Here is a 20,120-nt window from a genome sequence, read left to right on the forward strand (position 1 = left end):
CACAATTATTTAGAAATACAAAGAATGGTTTTCTAGAGCTCAAACTCAATAAATCCATGTTTCCTTAGACATCTGATCAACAGATGCTTTATCCAAAATATATTTTCCGACTCTACGCTCAGAGTAATGTTCCATCAGATATAATGGATTTTTCCCCCTGCGTAGGAAGATGAAAAATGTATTGAACATGGTATTAAAAATGTGAAAGTGGATCAAAAGAATATTTGGATGTCAACTCTGACCTAAATCAAATCATGTGTGGTCTTAATAGGAGTTTGTTCTCCCCTCTTCCATTACTCCAGTTTTGAATTAAATATTGTATTAGGAGTGAGGGGAGAAATACATTAAATGAATGGACAGATTTTTCCTTGTTTAAAAAAAGTACAGATTACCAAAAGGTGTAATTGGATGATTAAGATAACTTTACAGTTAATGAAGAGCTTCTGCTTTTTCAGAATGCTTTAGTCAGATTGCTTAGCAATGCAAACCATGTTTGAATCTATCTTCCCCATATGGAATATGGAAATCTGTTTGTCGAAAACATTCCTGTATAGTTAATCAATAGAAGATTTCCCAGAGTCCTGCTATTATCTCCTCTAAGTTCTAAGTACCTGAAACCAGCTTGGTCTTATCTGTTGCCAGTCCAGGGGCTAAAATTCAATGGGAAGGAATGCCCAGGACATCACAAAAGGTCTCACACATGGCCATTTATCTTTTACTTTCATAGAGAAGGCAATGAAGCTTGATGGTCCCTGCCATGAAGAAGCTCACATTCCAATGATGGAGACATGAAAATATCGAGGAACATAGAAGATAGGTATGTGAAAGGTCTACAACAGAAGGTGGGATCTGAACTGGGTGCTGAAGAAAGCCAGGTACATGTAAGGAGGCAGAGAATTCCAGGAATCAGGAATAGTCATTGCAAAGTATAATAGGGGATTATTTAATTGAGAATTGACCATTCAAGATCAGATCTGTCAATCTCCTCCCTTCCTCCCACTTCCTCCCTTCAACCCCTTGGTTACCTCCCTTCTCCCTTCTTCCCTCCTCCTTCCTGTTGATTCTTCCATTGGTCTCTCTAAATCAACTCAGAATGAGTATTATGTGTATCAAATAAATCACTCTTTTCTCTTCCTAAGATTAAGTAAGGGGTTTATTGGGAGAAAGGGAAAGATCGGAAGATGGAGGGAAAGAGGGTTTGGGGTTTCCCTAATACTAAAATAATTCCTAGGTTGGAGGATGGCGGAATATAGTTCAGATTGGGAAAATTGGGTAACAGGTCTTGAAATTCAGTCACTGTCATACAGCAGAGAGAGAAATCAGAGAGCTGGGCTTTTGTCCTTCTTCCTTTCTGTCTCAAAGGTGAAGAGATCCAGTTTTCACTTTGTCTCCTCCTTTATCAACAGTCTTTCCTGGTTACCATTCCAATTAGAATGTTCTCCTTGAGTGACAGCTCAGCAGTCCTTGCTCCTCCAGTCTTTTTCCTTTCTCTCCTCCACAATATTACAAAAGGGATAAAGAAGGAAGATGGAGTACTGAATTCAAGGACTATCAAGAAGACCAGTGTCAATAGAGCACAGAGTATATGAAATAAAGCAGTATAAGAAGTCTGAAAAGATAGGAAGTGGCCAGGATGACAGAAGGGAGACATGATACCAAAGGATGTTGAGGTATGGTCTAGGTAAGAGCATGGAGCTCCCAATGATTGCTGTCTGGTGCTATGTTGGGTAAATAGAGGGCAAGGTCATCTGCTAAGAGGGGGTGGGAAACAAAATGCTTCAGGCAAAAGGAGAAAAGAGATAGGCAGCTAGTCCAGACCTCTCATTTTTCATAAGAGGAATCCCAGATGTTAAGTAACTTCCCTAAGGTCATATATACATTTAAGAGGTAGCACAGACAGGATACAAACTCAAGTGCTCTGATTCTCATTCTGGAGCACTTTCCCCTGTACTACAAACTTTGGTCTATTGTTTTTTTGTCTTTTTTGTTTTCTAATATGTTATTTTTTCTTGAGATTGGGTCTTCCCTCCCAACTGGAAGTGTGGCACGTTCTCTTTCTCTCATTCCCCCTGATGATCAGTAAGCTTTGATCCATTCCATTTCTGACCCCATCAGCTCACCCTTCTTAAAGCAGCTGGCAGCCCTGCCATTCCAGGGGCTCACCTTATTGGTGCCAGACTTGGTGAGGCTACCTCATCCACTTTAATTCCACAAGCATCCCAGACTTCCCAAACTCAAGCAAACCACCAGCTTTATCCTCCCCCCAGTGGAAGCAATGAAAGGTTTTGTACAGAATTGATTTGAGACCCTGACTCTTTCATGCCCTGTGTTAGGTTCACGTCATCCGCTAATTTGATGAATTTGCCATTGATGACTTTATCCAAGTCTTTGATAAGGGATACATGGTGATAACGTTATTTATTTTTTTGGCAGAGCAACTCTCAAAGACCATTCACGAGGGTGCAAGGACAGGTTATGATCCATGTTGGAAGAAGAGTTATTCCCACTGACAAAATCATGGATCTTTGAAATACTGAAACCAGAAGAGCTCACCTTTCTCTAGCATATTAGGGTTTACAAAGCATCAGGAGGTGAAAAGCGAAAGAATGATTATCCCTTTCTCAGAGGCAAGAAAGCCAAGGCTGAACTGAAACTGGGTATGCAAATCTGTAGCTACTTTAGTCTTGACAAAAGAGATGATGCACCCTGGAAACAACTTAACCTTGAACTCGTCAAACAAGCCATTGAGAATCAAAAATGAGGAGAATACAATGGATGTTGCATCCACACTGACTATAACCATTTTATCTCAAAGTTTAACCAATGGAAATTAATTGTGCCAGCAAGGAAACCAAAAGAGCCCAGAAAGCACCTTAGTCAGCAAATGTCTGACTGACTTGCCAAGTGGAGAGAGATGGCTGCCAAAGATAACACAGGGTTAGAACATGAATGCATTTATAAAATCTTGCAAAGAAGGATGATGAACGATGACATGGAACACCATTGCATAAAGCAGAGAAAAGCCATGGAGGGCAAAAACTGGCTGAAGAAAGCTGGCCAAGAGATCTGTCTGTCTGAGCAAAGGCATGCCAAGGACATTCGAGGATGGAAATGGGAAAAAGAGTCCAAATTGAAGAAAAATGAAAAAGATTTGCAAAAATCATGGCAATAAACAGTTTTGTCCACCAAGGACAAGGAAATCATCTATCCTACTTGGATCCAAACATCATAGTCCCCTCTGTGCTTATGGAGAAGGTAGAAAAAGGACTTAAGAAAATAAAGAAGAAAAAGACCAGCTGGATTAGACCAAGTGTATATAGAGAAGAATGGTGCTAAAGGTAAGACCATTGAGACAGGATTGAGGAGCCAACACACAAGATATCTGGAGTAGGAGAAGATGCCTAAGGAATGGTCATTTTTAAAAACCGTCCTATGTTATTAATAATGGGAAAATGACTGAGACAACAACTCTCAGCCCTAGGAGGTAGGTGCTATTATTATCCCCATTATTTTTAATTTTAGGACACTGAGGCAAACATTTATGAAGGACTTACCCAAGGTCACACAGCTAATGAGTATCTGAAATTGGATTTGAACTCTATTCTCTATGACCCTAGTAGGCTCACCACTCTATCTCTTGAGCCTCGGTACCATTAGTTGCAACTACTTCCATTTTCTTCTTCCTCATCCTTACCCTATATCCCCCAAGGTATAATAACTCTGAAACTGAACTCTATAAGATATATACAAGAGATGTGTTCATGATTTCATTAATATAAGGAACCCCCAGAAGAGAAAACTCACTCTACAATGCAGGATGCACTTTCTCTATACCTTAGAATCTTACAGAGTTATCTAGAGAAGTAAGAGGTTCAATGATTTGCCCAAGCTTCAATCAGGCATTATGCTAAGCACTGGAGATACAAAAAAAGGCAAAAGACAGTGTTTGCTCTCAAGGGATTCACAGTCTCTTTGCAGAGACAACATACAAACAACATGGACACACAAGCTATAGATGATCTCAGAGTGAAAGCAATAAGATTATGATTTTTGCAGAAAATGAAACTTTTACCTATAACCAATATGTTCCCAAAAGCAACACTTGAACTCAGAGTATTCCTGGTTCTGAGACCAACTCATTATCTAATACATTATGGCAGCCTGTGAACTCTACATCAGTAACTCCAAAGTCCACTTTTAAATTCTACCTTGTGATTCTAAGACTCTAAGCAGAATTTCACCCCACCAGGTCAACCTCACAGATTTGCAAGTAATCACAGACTACCAAGGGCCAATAAAGTAGTCAAAATTCTAAATTAATGGACTCTATTGGTTGTAGCCCCAGTACAGCTGCTCTTGGGATCTTAGAAGAGAAGGAACCTAGAGTGGAAGGAGCAAGATGAAGGGAAGAGAAACTGTGAATTCTTTTACTTTTATTTACTTTTATTACTTTTATATTATTTTATTTATATTTTTATATATTATTATATTTTATTTTTTATATTATTTATTTTAAATAATGTATTTGAAATGACAACATAGCCAAACAAATTGTATGGAATAGTATTGCTCCACAAGAAGCAATGAATAGGAAGAATTCAGGGAAATCTGGGAAAACCTAAATGAATTTCTATTCAAAGTGAAGAAAGTAGAAGCAGGACAACAATGTGGACAGTGACTACAATAATGTAGAGGAGATCATCCTAACAGGAAACTGGTCTCTGATTAAATAGATCAGTGACCAATCATAGATACAGAGGACTAACAATTTTAAAAAATACTCCTTGTCTCTCAATGAGAAAATAGTAGAATACTGAGACAGAATGTTATGGTGCTTGCTATCTGATCTAGACCCAGTTTCTGTAAATTTTGGTAAATTTTGCTTCATGTTTTTTCTTTGTTTTAAGGGAAGGGCCAATGCTAGGTGATGGGGAACATATTGGGAAGTAAATGTTAAGAATCTATAAATACAAATATAAATATATTTTAAAACAGTGAAAACAATGATTTTTTTAATAAGAGCATGTAAATTTGTCAATCAAGAAATATTTCTTAAATGCCTACTACGTACCAAAGGAGTATCTAGATAGCACAATGGATAGAACATCAGACCTGGATTCAGAAAGACTAGTCCCTGAGTTCAAATCTGGCCTCAGGCACTTACTAGCTGGGCAAGTCATTTAACCTTGTTTGCCTCAGTTTCCTTTTTTGTAAAATGACTTGGAGAAGGAAATGGCAAACCATTCCAGTATCTTTGTCAAGAAAAATCCAAATGGGGTCATAAAGAGTTGGACATAACTGAAAAATGAGTGAACAACAACAAATTTACCAAAATGCACTCCTTGCCCTCAAGGAGTTAACATTCTGATGGGGGAGACAAGAAGAAAATATATATATGAAGGATGAATAGGAAATAATGAACAGAGGGAAGAAGGCATTTGCATTATGAGCGATTGTGAATAGCTACGTGTATAGAAAGGAGGATCTTTTTTTTTTTTTTTGGTACTAATAAGAAGACAGGAAGGTCAGCAGGCACAATTGAGGAGTGAGAGCAATCCAGGGTATGGAGGACAGTAAGAGAAAATGCTAGCACTGAGAGATGTAGGATTTTGTGTGTGGCACAGCCAGAAGGCCAGTGTTGCTGGTTGGAAGAGTAGGTGTTGGGGAGTAAGGTATAAAAAGATTGAAAAGGTAGGAGGGGTGGTTGGAATACCAAAGAGAACATTGTGCATCAGATCCTGGAGGTTTTACCATATGAGATCCTTTAGGAATAAAAATGTGCCACCAAGCAGCACCAGACCATGGTATAATAATTGAGAAAAGTGGCATTTGGGAAGGGCTATAGCCAATTTGATCACAGACTGTTGATCTCCCAGCTGCAAAATTACATTTCTAAGCAAGGTTTTGATTGCCAGGCCTCCACTCAAGAAATTTCACTGGCTGCCTCTATTGCCTGTTTCATAGCCTCCTCTTAGCCCTTTAAATGCTCAGCTCAAGTGTTTTCTGTACCAGGAGATTTTCCTGACACTCCAGTTATTAGCAATCCCCAAAATGCTGTAAATCTTATATAAATTTTGCATTTCCTTCTCTGGGCATGTCTCCCTAGGAGATTGCAGGCGGCTTGAGAGAGTGGCCTTCTTTTTCTGCCTTTGTAGCCTCAGTGCCTACTATAGTGGCAGATAGATAGATAGATAGATAGATAGATAGATAGATAGATAGATAGATAGATAGATAGATAGATAGATGGATGGATGGATGGATGGATGGATGGATGGATGGATGAATGGATGGATGGATGGATGGATGGATGGATGGATGGATGGATGGATGGATGGATGGATGGATGGATAGAGAGAAAGATAGAAAGGTAGATAGGTAGATGGATGGATGAATGGATGGATAGATAGATAGATAGATAGATAGATAGATAGATAGATAGATGGATGGATAGATAGAGAGAGAGAGATAGAAAGGTAGATAGGTAGATGGATGGATGGATGGATAGACAGATAGATAGATAGATAGATAGATAGATAGATAGATAGATGATAGATAGAGGGATAGATAGATGGATGGATAGAGGTATAGATAGATAAATAAGGCAATTGATGAATTGCACTCCCTTTAATATTTTGCTGACTTTAAATAAAAAGAGAATCCTCAAAGTATATTTATTCCCAGGGAGCTTTGTCCACAGATGGTATCTTTAGTATTAAGCAGGAAATCTCATCCTAAGACTGCCACTCTGAACTTGAGATAAGATTGAATGGAAAAGGCAAAGGAATTTGGGACAGAGAGCCTCAAACATTTTAAAACATTGACATGCTAATGGAAAGAAGTCAAAGTTGAGGTAGTAAGTCTGAGAAATAATGTCCTATTATTTTATGAAGGCTTTGCTTTAGAAGATTCAGGGTAGATGATTCCCTGTATCCTAACACTCTCACTGTAATAGAGGTGATCAGAGTTCATCGCATTGGACAGGACATCTTCAGCTTTCAAGCTTACTGACTCTAAAGGCCCAATTTGTGTCTCCAGAGTAAGCCCAGAGATTTCCTTTCATCCTCCCCACACCTCTAATAGTGTGGTCCACTCATGGATATAGCCAACACTCAGTTTCCAACTTCTTCCCTTTCTTCTTTTCTTTCTTCCTTTCTTCCTTCTTTCCTACATTTCCACCCTCCTTCCTTCCTGTCCTCCTTCTCTCCTCTTCTCTCTTCCTTTTTCTTTCCTCTTTCCCTTTCTTCCCTCCTTCTACCTTCTCTTCCTTCTCTGCAACTTCAAATCTTAGAGAGTGATCTAGAATGCTGAGGAGCCAAGTGATTTCCTCAGGGTAACACAGCCAGTATGTGTCAGAGACAACACTTAGACATGTGTCTTCTTTGACACATGGCCAACTTTCTAGCCACTCCCCATACTGCCACTCCAAGAAAAGTGTCCTTAATAGATACTCTTTGGCCAAATGGTCAGAATCCAAACTACACACAATGAAAAGCTTCCAAAATGAAGAGAACTCATCAGAGAACTAGGAACCATGTTGAAATGAAGTTCATGGTATCCAGAGAGTCCTGTCTGCCCTTGGAATTATCCTGAGGATGCCTTTAGTGATCTAACACATGAGCCAATAATTATATTCAATTGAAATTACATTTTCTTGACTTATACAAAACTCCACACAAATTTAACTATGTAAGAATAATAGGAAAGTAGCTGCTTGTGCCAGGGATCGTTTCTATCTGAACCTCAGCAAAATAAGATGAGAAAAATGAGATGAGGAGGAGGAGGAAGAGGAGGAGGAAGAGGATGAAAATGCTAACATCTAGCAATGCTGGTATGGCTTGTAGATGGCAGTCTAGCCTTGAAAACAGGAAGATAGGTTCAAGCCCACTCTCTGACACTTTGGTTGTATGATCCTGGATGAGTCACATACATCGTCAAAGCCCCACTCTACAGCAAATCTCTAAGACTAGAAGTTTGAGAAAAGTTGTCAACATTCATCAGTGAAGGGACTATCCCTAACAATAGTTTTCTATGCCAATAAAATAACAAAAATAATGATAATAACTAATAATAATAATTTAGAGGCAGCTGAATGGTACAGTGGGCAGAAATATTGGACCTGGGACCAGGAATACCCCGTTCAAACCCAGCTTCAAACATTTATTACTTAACTCATTTCCCTATTTCTTCATCTGTAAAATGGGGATATATAATACCACCTCACAAGGTTATTGTGAAGATCAAATGAGATAACATTTGTAAAGAGGTTAGCATAGTGCCTGCCACAGAGTAGGTATTTTATAAATGCAAGCTATAATATTAATACCAACAACAATAATAATGACATATATGAAATGCTTTATGATGTGTAAAATGCTTTCCTCACTAAACACCTAAGAAGCAGGACATGGAAGTTATATCTCCATTTAATAGAGAGGAAACTAAAGCTCTGTGATTTGCCCAAAGAGGCAGTGTGGGCAATTTAATTCAGTCCAGCAAACATTTATTAAGTGTCCACTATGGGCCAGACACGATATAAGCAAAAATGATACAAGTCCCCTCTCCCATGAGTAGTTTACATTCAATGGTTTTAGACTAAATTGTTAAGTAGGTAACCTTCACCTTTAATCCTTCCTAGCCTAGGCATTCTCTGTTAATACCAGTGAAGTCAGTCAATAAGCATTTCTTCATGCCTACTATGTGCCTGGCACTGTAGATGCAAAGAAAGACCAAAGACCACCATCACTGCTCTCAAAGAGCTCCTAACATCCATGGGGAGACAATTAGCAAATAACTAGGTATAAACAAGGTAAATTCACATCAAACTGGTGAGAATCGAGGAGGGAAGGCACTAGAATTAGGAATGATGGGAAAGGCTTCTCTAGAAGGTAAGGTTTTAGCTGGAACTTGAAGGAAGCCAAAAGACAGTGATAAGGAGGGAAAGCATCCCAGGCCAAGATTCCAGAACCATTCCATGTCCTGCTCCAGTTTCTCTCCACCCCCTTCCCCCCAGTGCCAAGTACCGCTCTACCCGGGATCTGGTCTTCCTGCTCCAATAGCACAAGGCTTATTGGGGTGGATTATCCCCTCACTTAATTAGGATATATAAAAATAAGTAATTAGTAGACTACCAGTGTCGGAAGAGACCATGTCCTCTTTTTCCATTCAGTTAAGCAGGCTCTGGTTTCCTTCAAAGGTCTGATCAGAGGCCCCCTCCTCCCCAAGACTTCAAGAACCAAGCTGCTGGAGTCTTTCAAGTGCTTCGTGTCATGGACTCCTTGGGTAGTCTGGTGATACCTATAAAACTAGCATTAATGCATTCGGTAAAATATAAAGGATTCAAGGGGTACCAATTAGAGCGAAATACAGCTGCCCCAATATTTTTTAAAATGGTCACAGACCCCAGATTAAGACGCTGTGGTGTATCTACGCCTGGTCCCAGCACAAGGACCTTGCATTGATTTTTTGGTATGATTTTGTATGTCTCCTTAAATGAGTACATTTTCTTTCTCTTGACAGAATGTGAGGTCCTTGGGAGTAGACAGGGGAAAGTTAAGTTTTGTCTTTATATCTGTGGCACCTTCCACACTGGCAGGTACAGAGTGGCCACTTACTCAAGACTTAACTCCTTGCTTCCTTTGATTGGTTGATGGGAGAAGAAAGTATGTCACTATTGATATAACTTTATACTATCCCAAATATCCAGCTCAGGATTCTGTATACATTAAGCACTCAGTAATTGCTAATAGATTGACTAAAAGTCATGTAGAACACCAAACAGTTCCCCCAAAAATGCACTATAGTATTTGAGAGATGGATCCAATGGTGGATGAGGAGAGGCTGGAAGCAACAACAATAATGTGCTCATCATCATAAATTATGCTTACTTTGCTCTTTTTAGGGTTTTTTCAAGGATTTTCCTTCCAGCAAATCTCTAGCACCAGTAGGGTAGGACCCGGACCTGGGATTTCATTGGCAGAGGCAACTCTGAAGTGAGAAAACTCCCTACAAATGCAAACTGGGTGCCTTCTCTACCACTCCAAGTCTTAAAGATCTTCCCAAGAGAACTGAGAGATTGTCAAGGGGGAAAGGGAATGAACATTTCCTGGGCACCTACTATGTGCCAGGCACCATGCAAAGTGTTTTATAGTTGATCCTCCCAGTAACCCAAAGATGTACCATTTTATCCCCATTGTGCAACTGAGGAAACTGAGTCAAACACAGTTAAGTAACTCAGTCAAGGTCACAAAGCTGGGAAGTGTCTGAGGCTGTATTTGACTTGTGACTATCACTTTGCCAGCTGAGTGAAGGATGGATTAGAGTGGGGAGAGACCCTACATGAGCAGACCAAGCAGCCAGCAGTTGCAATCCATCCAGGTGTGAGGTGACCAGAGCCTGCCCCAGAGTCACAGGTCATTGGCCACAAAGGTCTACTTTGAGAAGGAAGCTGATACGTATACATATATCGTGGTCTGCAAAATTCTGGAGTAATAACTGTACAAGAGTTGTTCCCTAGTGGTCAGTGTTCTTGATGCTGCTCCTGCATCCTATAAGGAAATAGATGGAGCCATGGTTCCCGTGACTGATGATTTAGACTGCCCCAGCTGACAGGGTCTTTAGAACAGAGAACTGCCGCTAACACAATTCAATTAAATAACTTGCCCAGGATTACCCAGCCACTGTGAGTCTTGAGCCTGACTTGCAGACCATCTCCTTCTATCTCCTCCCCATCATTGTCTCCAGTGGACAAGTTTTATCTTCCTTTTGCAGTCCAGAAGGGCAAGTGTCATGCCTGGGATGACACAGCTAGCAAGTGTCACAGCTGCAATGGAAATGCCTTCCTTCTGACTCTAAGGCATCAGCTACAACATGCTGCCATCTACAGAAGGAGGATGCCCCACTTATGTAATAGACCTGACAGGGAATTCTACTAATGAGTCTATTCACATAAAAACCAATTGGAACCAAAGGTCTCTCTCTGTTTTAGAAGTGCGGTGACCTCTGCCTGAACACAGCTAGCACAACCCCCCAATTTGTCTTTAAGTTGTGTATAATGAGAAGTAACATAGAAGTATGGAGAGAGCTGCCCTTAGACCCCAAAAGCCCTGGGTTCATTTCCTGCCTGTGGTTTACACTCACTATGATCCTAGGGGAGTCACTTAGATCTTCAGGGCTCTAGAAATCTCTCTAAGATCTTAAGTTGCAAAGAAGGTGATGACTTGTATTAGAAAGAAAAGCTTCCTCACTCGGGATGTCTCTATACCAATAAAATCATAGATCTAGTCCCTCTCCCTAAGTTGGGGTGCATGGACGGTTCAAGGAAGACTTATATCCCTGGGGGCGGGGCTTCTCACCCACCTTTGGGCTCTAACTTTCAACCAACTCTCACATGTAGCCCCAAGAAGCTATAGCATGCCCATGTAGCATGTACCCTGGCAAAACCATTTCAGAGATGTGTTAAACCAGGTTGAGAGCGACGAACAACCTCAAACCCATCCATGAGTTAGGGGTAGGTCTACCCCAAGCATGTGAAGACTTGTCCAATGAAATGGGCAGATGAGAACAATTTGTTCCAATGGCCTTGAAGGTGGCTCAAGCAGGTGCTGTGGAGATGGAGCTGGGCCAAATCTCAGAGATGCCAACGTCATCCACAGCATCCTCGACCACCACTAGTTGTCCTGACTTTCCTCTTGTCATTGGATTTGGATGACTGGAAGAGACAGTGAGATTGATGACTTTGTGCAACTCCATCTCTCTTAAATCCAACTCATGTACAAGTAAAGACATCAACCTATGAGGCCATTGGCCCTTCTTGAAATGAATGCCAAACAACCACAAAACATGCAACACTGGATGACACTGTTGTTCTGGCTCTGAGGCAAAAAGCTCAATTTTGTATTTAAAGCATTGCATTGCTCTGATTTAGCTACATGAATGAATGAATGAACAGGTTTTTATTAAACACTATACATGCAAGTGCATTCAACTCAGGGCAAAGCATTGTGCCTAGTGTTGGAAAATAAATATAAAGTAATTCAATCCCTGTTCTGCAGCTGAAAGAACCCCTTCTAGGTAGCCTGCTCCAAAAGAATGTAATCAGGACACCCCCTATTGTTTGTTAGAAATGTAAGCTCCCCATTACATCTTTTCTGTCACCTTACAAAATTATTTGTTTCCATTGTCATGATGTCCATCACAACCTTCACACTTAGACTCTGGAATTTTTGTTGGTTTGTTTATTTTGTAATTGGTATGTTAAATCCAACTCTACATGCCCCCACTTGGGGTTTTCTTTGCAAAGATACTGGAGTTGTTTGCCATTTCCTTCTCCAGCTCATTTTACAGATGAGGAAACTAAGGCAAACAGGGTGAAGTGACTTCACACATAGCTAAAAGCTACCAGATGTTCAGTTAGGATGGAGGGCTCCTTCTACCTGGTTCACTGCTCTCTCCGTGACAAGTAGCCTCAAAAAATATTCATGGATAGGAGGGAGGTACAGTAAATGGGGAGGGGGGACAAGAAATGGAAAAGGAAAGAAATTTCTTCCTACCTGTCCCCACATCTGCCCTCCCTCCCTTCTGCTCCAGAGACCATTAAGATATGGTGGTTCTCATTATCTAAATAAGACTGGGAATAACCTACCCAGCAGGAACCATAGAAAAGTAAGGATGAACCAATATGAAAATGAAGATGAGAGCCTTAATTTGGAAGAAGGAAATTAGGCTTGGAAAGGAGAGATGTCCCAGGGAGCTTAGCAAAGGTCCTGGGCAGAGGATAAAAGGAGCTCAAGGAATGGAGAAGCAAAGAGTGCTGCTTTGGAATTAATTCAAGGTGAAACTGAGAATCTCTTCCATTCAATTCAATTCTCTTTGAGCACAAGCTATTCTCTTCACCTCCAACCATTCACAATGTGCCCAGGACTTGTGTCTTCTTAACTGGATCTCTCTCCTTCCTTACCTAAGTCTTCCTACTAGCATCTGTCCCTTGGGCTTAGTCAGCTTCAACCTCCTCTTTGACTTTTTCCCTAATCTAGGTCACCCAGAGGATGGAAAGCTCTGACAAGCCAAGTTCTAACTTGGCTTCAAACACTTACAATTTGTGTAACTTTGGGCAATGCCTTTAACCTCTGTCTGCCTCAGTTTCTTCATTTGTAAAATGAAGGGAACGATGTCCTGGGGTAATTATGGAAATCAAATGAAATAATAATTATAAAATAATACAATTCTTGGCACATTATTATATTTTCAGTTGTTAGAGCTCCTGACTTCTTCAAATTATTTTGATTACTTATCTTTGTACATGTTTTGTCTAAGCTCCATAAGGGCAAGGACAGATTAATTTCTCTTTTTTTATAACTCCAAAATTTTCTCCATTAAGTTCTACTCTAATGTTTCATCATTGCGGGGAAGTGATTGTGGGTTCTAAAAGGCTATGCCAGATGGAACATAAGCTTCTGGAAGTGTCTATAATGCACAGAAGGCTTCATTTAGCAACCAAGTAACATAGGGAGGCTATTTTCTGAGATCCAGACTCATAAAGTTTGGGAAGTTTAATCACTCAGAGGAGACTGGCCACTTGGCAACAAAGTCCTTGGTCATGGCAAAGTGAGAGAGAGATAGAAAGAAGAAAGATAGATGGAGAGAGAAAGACAGAGAGAGACAGAGACAGAGACAGAAGAAGCAGATACAGAGAGAGAGAGAGAGAGAGAGAGAGACAGAGACAGAGACAGAGACAGAGACAGAGACAGAGACAGAGACAGAGACAGAGACAGAGACAGAGAGGAGACAAAAATTATTAAATGATTTCTATGTGCCAGGCACTGTGCTAAGAGCTAGGAATGATGCAAATATAAACAAGCAAGACACAACTTACACTCAAAACCATTAGGTACAGACTTCAGTACAGTTTAGAAAATTTTGAGTTCAAATTTGGCCTCAGACACTCATTAGCAGTATGGCCTTGATCAAGTCAATTAACCTCTCTCTGCCTCAGTTTCCTCATCTATAAAATGAAACTAATGGCAGCTGGCCCACTGGATTGTTGTAAGAGTCAAATGCAATGATGTGTATGTATAGTGCTTTGCAAACCTTAATGTGTTAGATAAATGTTAGCTATCATTAGTCTCAAGGAGTTTATATTTTAATGAAGGAAGAAAAAGCATAAAGAGGAGATGGGAAGGGGTAGAGGAATATATAGAGGATTGGCAAGAGATTGGTGGAAAAGATGTGAAGTCCTTGCTTCCAGCAAGATAAGGCAAAAGCTCACTGATCAGATCTGTGGGGAAGGTCAGAGTGAAGTGTTAGATTAAAGTGAGGTCATAGAAGTGGTTGGAGAGTAAATCATGTCAAGGAGTCAACATAAAACAAAATCCAAAATGATCCTGAACCCTCTGTGGCTCCCATTTGCTTCTACAATGGCAGTGGCAGAAAGGGAAGCACAGGAGGCTGAATGCTCATTTCCAAAACATGTTTAACTTACCCATTGGTATTCTCAAAGGAAGAGGTAAAAATGAGACCAGAAAGTGGCCTTACAGCTGGGAGAACTGAATTGCTTCCTTCTTGACATTCTTGGTACAAATGAAGCCAGAAGAAAGGAAAAAAGTGGCATCTAAATGGAAGATGGCTTAACAGCTTTCCTTGGAGAGTCAAATAAAGGAGTTGGCAGAGCTGTTTTTATCATGTCTCTAAAAGCAACGAGAAACATCATTTCATGGGTCATTTGTATATCTCATTCTGCAATGCTAATGATAAGTATTTGCAAAAAGACCACCATGAAAATAATTGCAGCTTAAATGTCATCATCTGTTTTGGGGAATGGTAAGGTAGAAACATTACACAAAGAACTCTCTAGCATAAATGCTCATGCACTTTGAAACTCTGTGACACCAGGCATCAGGGAAGAAGGGTGAGAATCACATTAGAAAAAAAATATAGATATATATGTATTTGTGTGCATGTTTATTTTTAAGGATTAAAAGGAGCCAAAGACATGTACAGAAGTCTGTGGGTCAGGAAGATCTTCAGGATGACCATTTATGGATGCTGGATATGGTACACACCCAAAAACACTGGGCAAAAATATGAAATGGATTATATATTAACAGGCAGAAAATGATTCATTACTAATGCAGGACTCATTCCTTAATCAGATGTATATGCCAACCACTGAAAATAGAGCAAAGATAAAAATCCATGCAAAGTTCAAAGAAAACAAGAAAATTACAAAAAGATGTGGAAGGCAATTAAAACAATCCCTTCCGGATCAGTTGACAAGTTACTAATGATGAAAATGCACCAAAAAACATCATGGAGACTCAAGCTATAATGATATCATACAGTAATATAACCAATGAAAATCAATCGCCATAACAAGGAGATTAAAAAGAGCCTCAAAAATGCCTTTGTAGTTTTTTCCACTGACTTGAGGGGAAAGGTCGCAAAAGAGTAGCCCCAGTTATTTCAGAAATAAACTTATTTGGAACAAATCTTCTGGAAGGTAATGGAAAATTATGGGCAGTATTGCCTGATAAAATGAAGAGAAGCAATGAAGAATAAAGCCAGTTTTGAGAAAGAGACAAATAAATCAATTCATCCCAAGGGCATCTGAAGATAAGAAATGAAAGGACAAAAAGGATCAGATTTTTTTTTAATTTGCCAAGATTTTTATAAGAAACTTTGTTCACCATCAAAAACAGGAGAGTCACCATTCTTGGGCTATCATGGTAGTTATTACTTGGGATGTTGCAGAGGCAGAAAAGGCACTGAAGATAATAAAGATGGGGAAAGTGTCTAGGTTAAACCAAATATACATAAAGGAGAACTGTGTTAGAAGCCATACAGCTGTGAATATATTGAAAAATCAATTCAAAAGGCATCTAAAGAAGGGAAGACAGGGTGGGGGGAAGCTCTAGCATTATTAATAGCCCCCTAAAAGACAACTGAGAGACAATATACACATGAACAACTAATTATAGGAAGATACAAATTTTATAAGAAAAATTGACATAGACATCAAGTACAACTAAATGAGATCTTGGCAGAGCACAGGCAGACTTATGAAAGCAGTATTCTGAAGTAGAGCACATCTTTGAGTGAAGATGTAGAGAATGCTTATTAGTTAGTCATTAAAAAAGTGGCAAAGTGTAAAAAAAAAAAAAAGACTGCTGTGATTCTACCTGTCCTCACACATTTATCAGGGGCTGAGACTGTGGTCACCTATGACTCCCCCTTAAGTTCCTAAGGGTGTCTGTCTAATGCTATTGACTCAAGCACTCTTCCCTGATCCCATATCCCTCACCACTGCCACTTAATATCATTCAAACTGGTTATTAGTGCTCTCTGTTTTATTGAACCTGTGATAGCTCATCAATATCACCAATAACCAGCTCACATTAATTAGCTTTTACCAAGAGCTAATCACCGAGAAGCTATAGCAAGAACAATTACCAACTTATCCCCCAGAACTAGGGCACATCTCTGACCCTTCCATCTTTGGGAAGAGAAGGCTCAAGTCTCATCATAATAACAGCTTTTCTACCTTGTTTAAAGGTTTTCAAAGCACTCCGAAGAGGTCTAGTTAGGTGTCTTAGCCAATAAAATGTGCACGTTGGAGTCTGGAAGACTCATCTTCCTCTTCCTGACTTCAGACACGTACTGGCTGGGCAAGGCACTTCCACCTTATTTGCCTACATTTCTTCATCTATAAAATGAGCTGGAGAAAGAAATGCAAACCTTCCCAGTATCTGTGCCAAGAGAACTCAAATGAAGTCCCAAAGAGTCAGTAAACAACTCAAAAACAAAATGGAATAGGCTGTCTCAAGGAAGTACTTGCTATGAACATTCTTTTACTATTAAATTCACTTCCACTCCCTGCCTACAAGACATACAGTCTCAGTTTCTCAGTCAGTCTACTGCTAAGCTGGGTGCCACAATTATCTGCTGAGGATGAATTCCTTCCCAGGCTCACGTATTGGGCGTGTGGTGGGTGATTCTTCCAACCTTTGGAGATCTCACCAGGCACTCTACCAAAGAAAGAAGACACAAACAGGAGCCATCGCCCCTCACAGACACAGGCTTCCCTAGAAGACCACAAGCTCATGTACTGACCTGGGAACAGAGGGTCCCTTTGCCATTGACCTAGTCATATCCCCATGAGTCCTGAAGGAAGAATGGCAACAGCTGAACTGGAGAGTGTCTTTCCCACTCACATTAGGTTCAGCAATGGGATTTTCTTCACAACTCAATGAATATACAGGAAAAAGTCATATAAGAGATGCGTATGTCTAGTCAGGGAGCTGGACCCTTTCCTCACACATATCGAGAAGCAATCTCACCAACCCAGCACACATGGGAGCAGCCATAGGCAGGAAGGATCTATTGCCCATAATCCCAAGAAGGGGCTCTTACTGACCTGTTCCCCATTACAGCAAGCAAAACCCTACCCTAAAGATTCTTCTCCAACAAGTGTCTCCCTTCCACGTGTACAAATTATATGGAATTTCTTTAATGACTGAATAGCAGAGAAAGCTTTATTTAAAGATGCTATGACTATAAAGCTCTGCAATCATTCAAAAGAGCCTGGTTTGATTATTCACACAAGTCAAATGAAGTAGATAAAGAATGCTTGTTATTCAGATTATGACATACCTTGATGAATCAGTCACCATTGTGTGCTGAATATATACACATAAAGTTGTACATGTATGTGTACACTTGCTGTGGGTATGTGTTATTTCTATAAATATAGACAGGCATGTATATATACATATATGTGTGTATATATGTATATAGAGAGAGAGAAAGTGAGAGAGAGGAAAAAAGAAGCTGAGCACTCCCAAACTCAGGATTAAACAAAAGAAAAGGAGTGAGCTGGATTTTCTTCAGAAAATGTCAAAGTTTCTAAAATGACTCCAAACTTTTTTAGAAATAAATGCCCATATTTTCAAAACCAATCAATCCAAATACACTTGTAGCTTTGGAATTAAGTGTCGACTATGTTTCAATCATGCTGCTAAATGATAGAAATGTAAGGAAAGCAAACAGCGACTCTGCCCTCAAGGAACTTCTATTTTCATAAAATCAAAAATACCACCATTTCTCCCACCTGGCTTGTCTGTAAGAAATGGACCACGCATAATCTCTGAAGAAATAAGGATGAGGTTTATTCCAAATGCCATGAAGAGATGCATAGAAAGTGCGAGCAGGTAGTTGCATGTAACAAATAAGGAACTCTAATAAAGAACCAAAATCCACTATGTCATCAAAGAAGTACAAAGTCCCAAAGGAAGATGGTCTGGCCATATGAAATTGATGAGCAACTATTGGATAGCCTCTATGCTGTACTGGTATTTTTGTGGCACATCCAGAGAAAATCCCCAGAAGTTTAGGTAGATTCACTTCAGGGAGCCTAGGAGAAAACTTGGAAGAGTGATGTGGGATGGGCACACATGGGGTAAGGTTCAGCTACATCACTGCAAGAACCATTCATTTACATTAATGAAACTACAGCTCTATTGGAGTATTTGAGTATAATCCCAGCATCTACTTAGCACAATACTTTGCACAATGATAAATATCTGTTGGACTAAAAAATATTCATAAGTGGCTATCTGTTATATTTAGGGCATTCTAAAAGCAGGGAACATTGACATGAAAAACTACATGGTGCCCTAGCTAATGAGTTTATAGAATTATAATCATAGAATTATACAACAGACCATTATTATTCAAGTTAGAACTTGGTAAGTGGATAAGAGCTTCAAAACAAATGGATGAGAATCCAAGAAAGAGAAATCATTTTTAAGTGAGAAAATTTTAAGGAAGAGGAATCCTCTGAGTTGGGGATGAAAAGAAAAAGGAGCTCGACAAGTGAAGATGACGAAGAAGTATAGCCCAAGCTTTGGAGATAATTTGGACAAAATGCAAAAGTGATCATAAAAGATCTGACAAGATGAAGGAATAAATAATTTTCCCTTCCTTATGAACACCTGAAAAGTACTGAATCTAAGAAGATGAAATTCATTGGAAATAAATGTAAAGTCTGAGCACCCCAAAAAAAATGATTTTGCAATTTAACAGTGGGTTACACATGGATAGACAGACAACCGTGGTTCTGAAAACATACATGAAAATGTTAGTGGACCTTAAGCTGAATGTGATTTAAATTTGTGATCTGGAAGCCAGTAAAGCTAATCTGATATTAAGTGGTATTAAGAGGGAAAGAGCTTTCAGGACTGGGAATATGAGAGTCTGGTCATGCTCCACACTCAACAGAACTGGAGCACTGTATTCTGTTCTAGGTATCAGGGTTTCAAATAATTCTGATAGCCTGCAGAATGCCCAGAGGAAGTCAAGTAAGACAGTAGAGGGTCTTGAAACTATGACATATGAAGAAGTGGAAAGAGAAAGAAATTCTCTGGGAACATGGCAGCTGTCTTGAAGTTTTAGAAAGCTTGTTATGTTCTATTTGGTCCAAGAGGTAGAATTGGGAGAAAAATATAAAAAATTACAAAGAGACAAATTAAGGGTTGAGGTCAAGAAAAATTTGCAAACAATGAAAGCTGTCAAAATAGACATCAGGATACCTCAGAAGGTGGTGGGTTTCCATCTTACAAGGTCTTCAGGAAGATATTGGATGACTACTTTAGAGTATGCTACAAAAAAGGATTTTTTTAAGTATGGGTTGAACTAGATGCCCACCAAGATCCTCTGTTGGTGTTGTGGAATAATTTCTGTCATGTCTGTGACCCCATTTTGGGTTTTCTTGGCAAAGATACTAAAGTCTTTGCCATTTTCTTCTCCAGATCATTTGACAGATGAGGAACTAAGACAAACAGTCCCTCAATTAGTACATTCTGAAAACAGATTTGAGGTCTTTTACAACTCCAATATTGTGATTCTCTGAATAGAAGTACAACTGGTTTGCTTCGACAACTGAAAAGAGGCATTTACTGGTATGTATTTAAATGGAGAGAGTTCACAGAATCACAGTTTCTGGGTTGAAGAGAACTTAGAGGATACATAGTCTAAACTATGCTTTTAAGATGATCCCCTGGGTATCTTACCTAACAAATGGTCCTCCAGTCTTTCCTGAAAGACAAGCAGGCTTAATAGAGTGTGGGATC

The sequence above is a fragment of the Monodelphis domestica genome, chromosome 2 (genome assembly GCF_027887165.1).
Source record: "Monodelphis domestica isolate mMonDom1 chromosome 2, mMonDom1.pri, whole genome shotgun sequence".
In the NCBI taxonomy this organism is placed as follows: Eukaryota; Metazoa; Chordata; class Mammalia; order Didelphimorphia; family Didelphidae; genus Monodelphis; species Monodelphis domestica.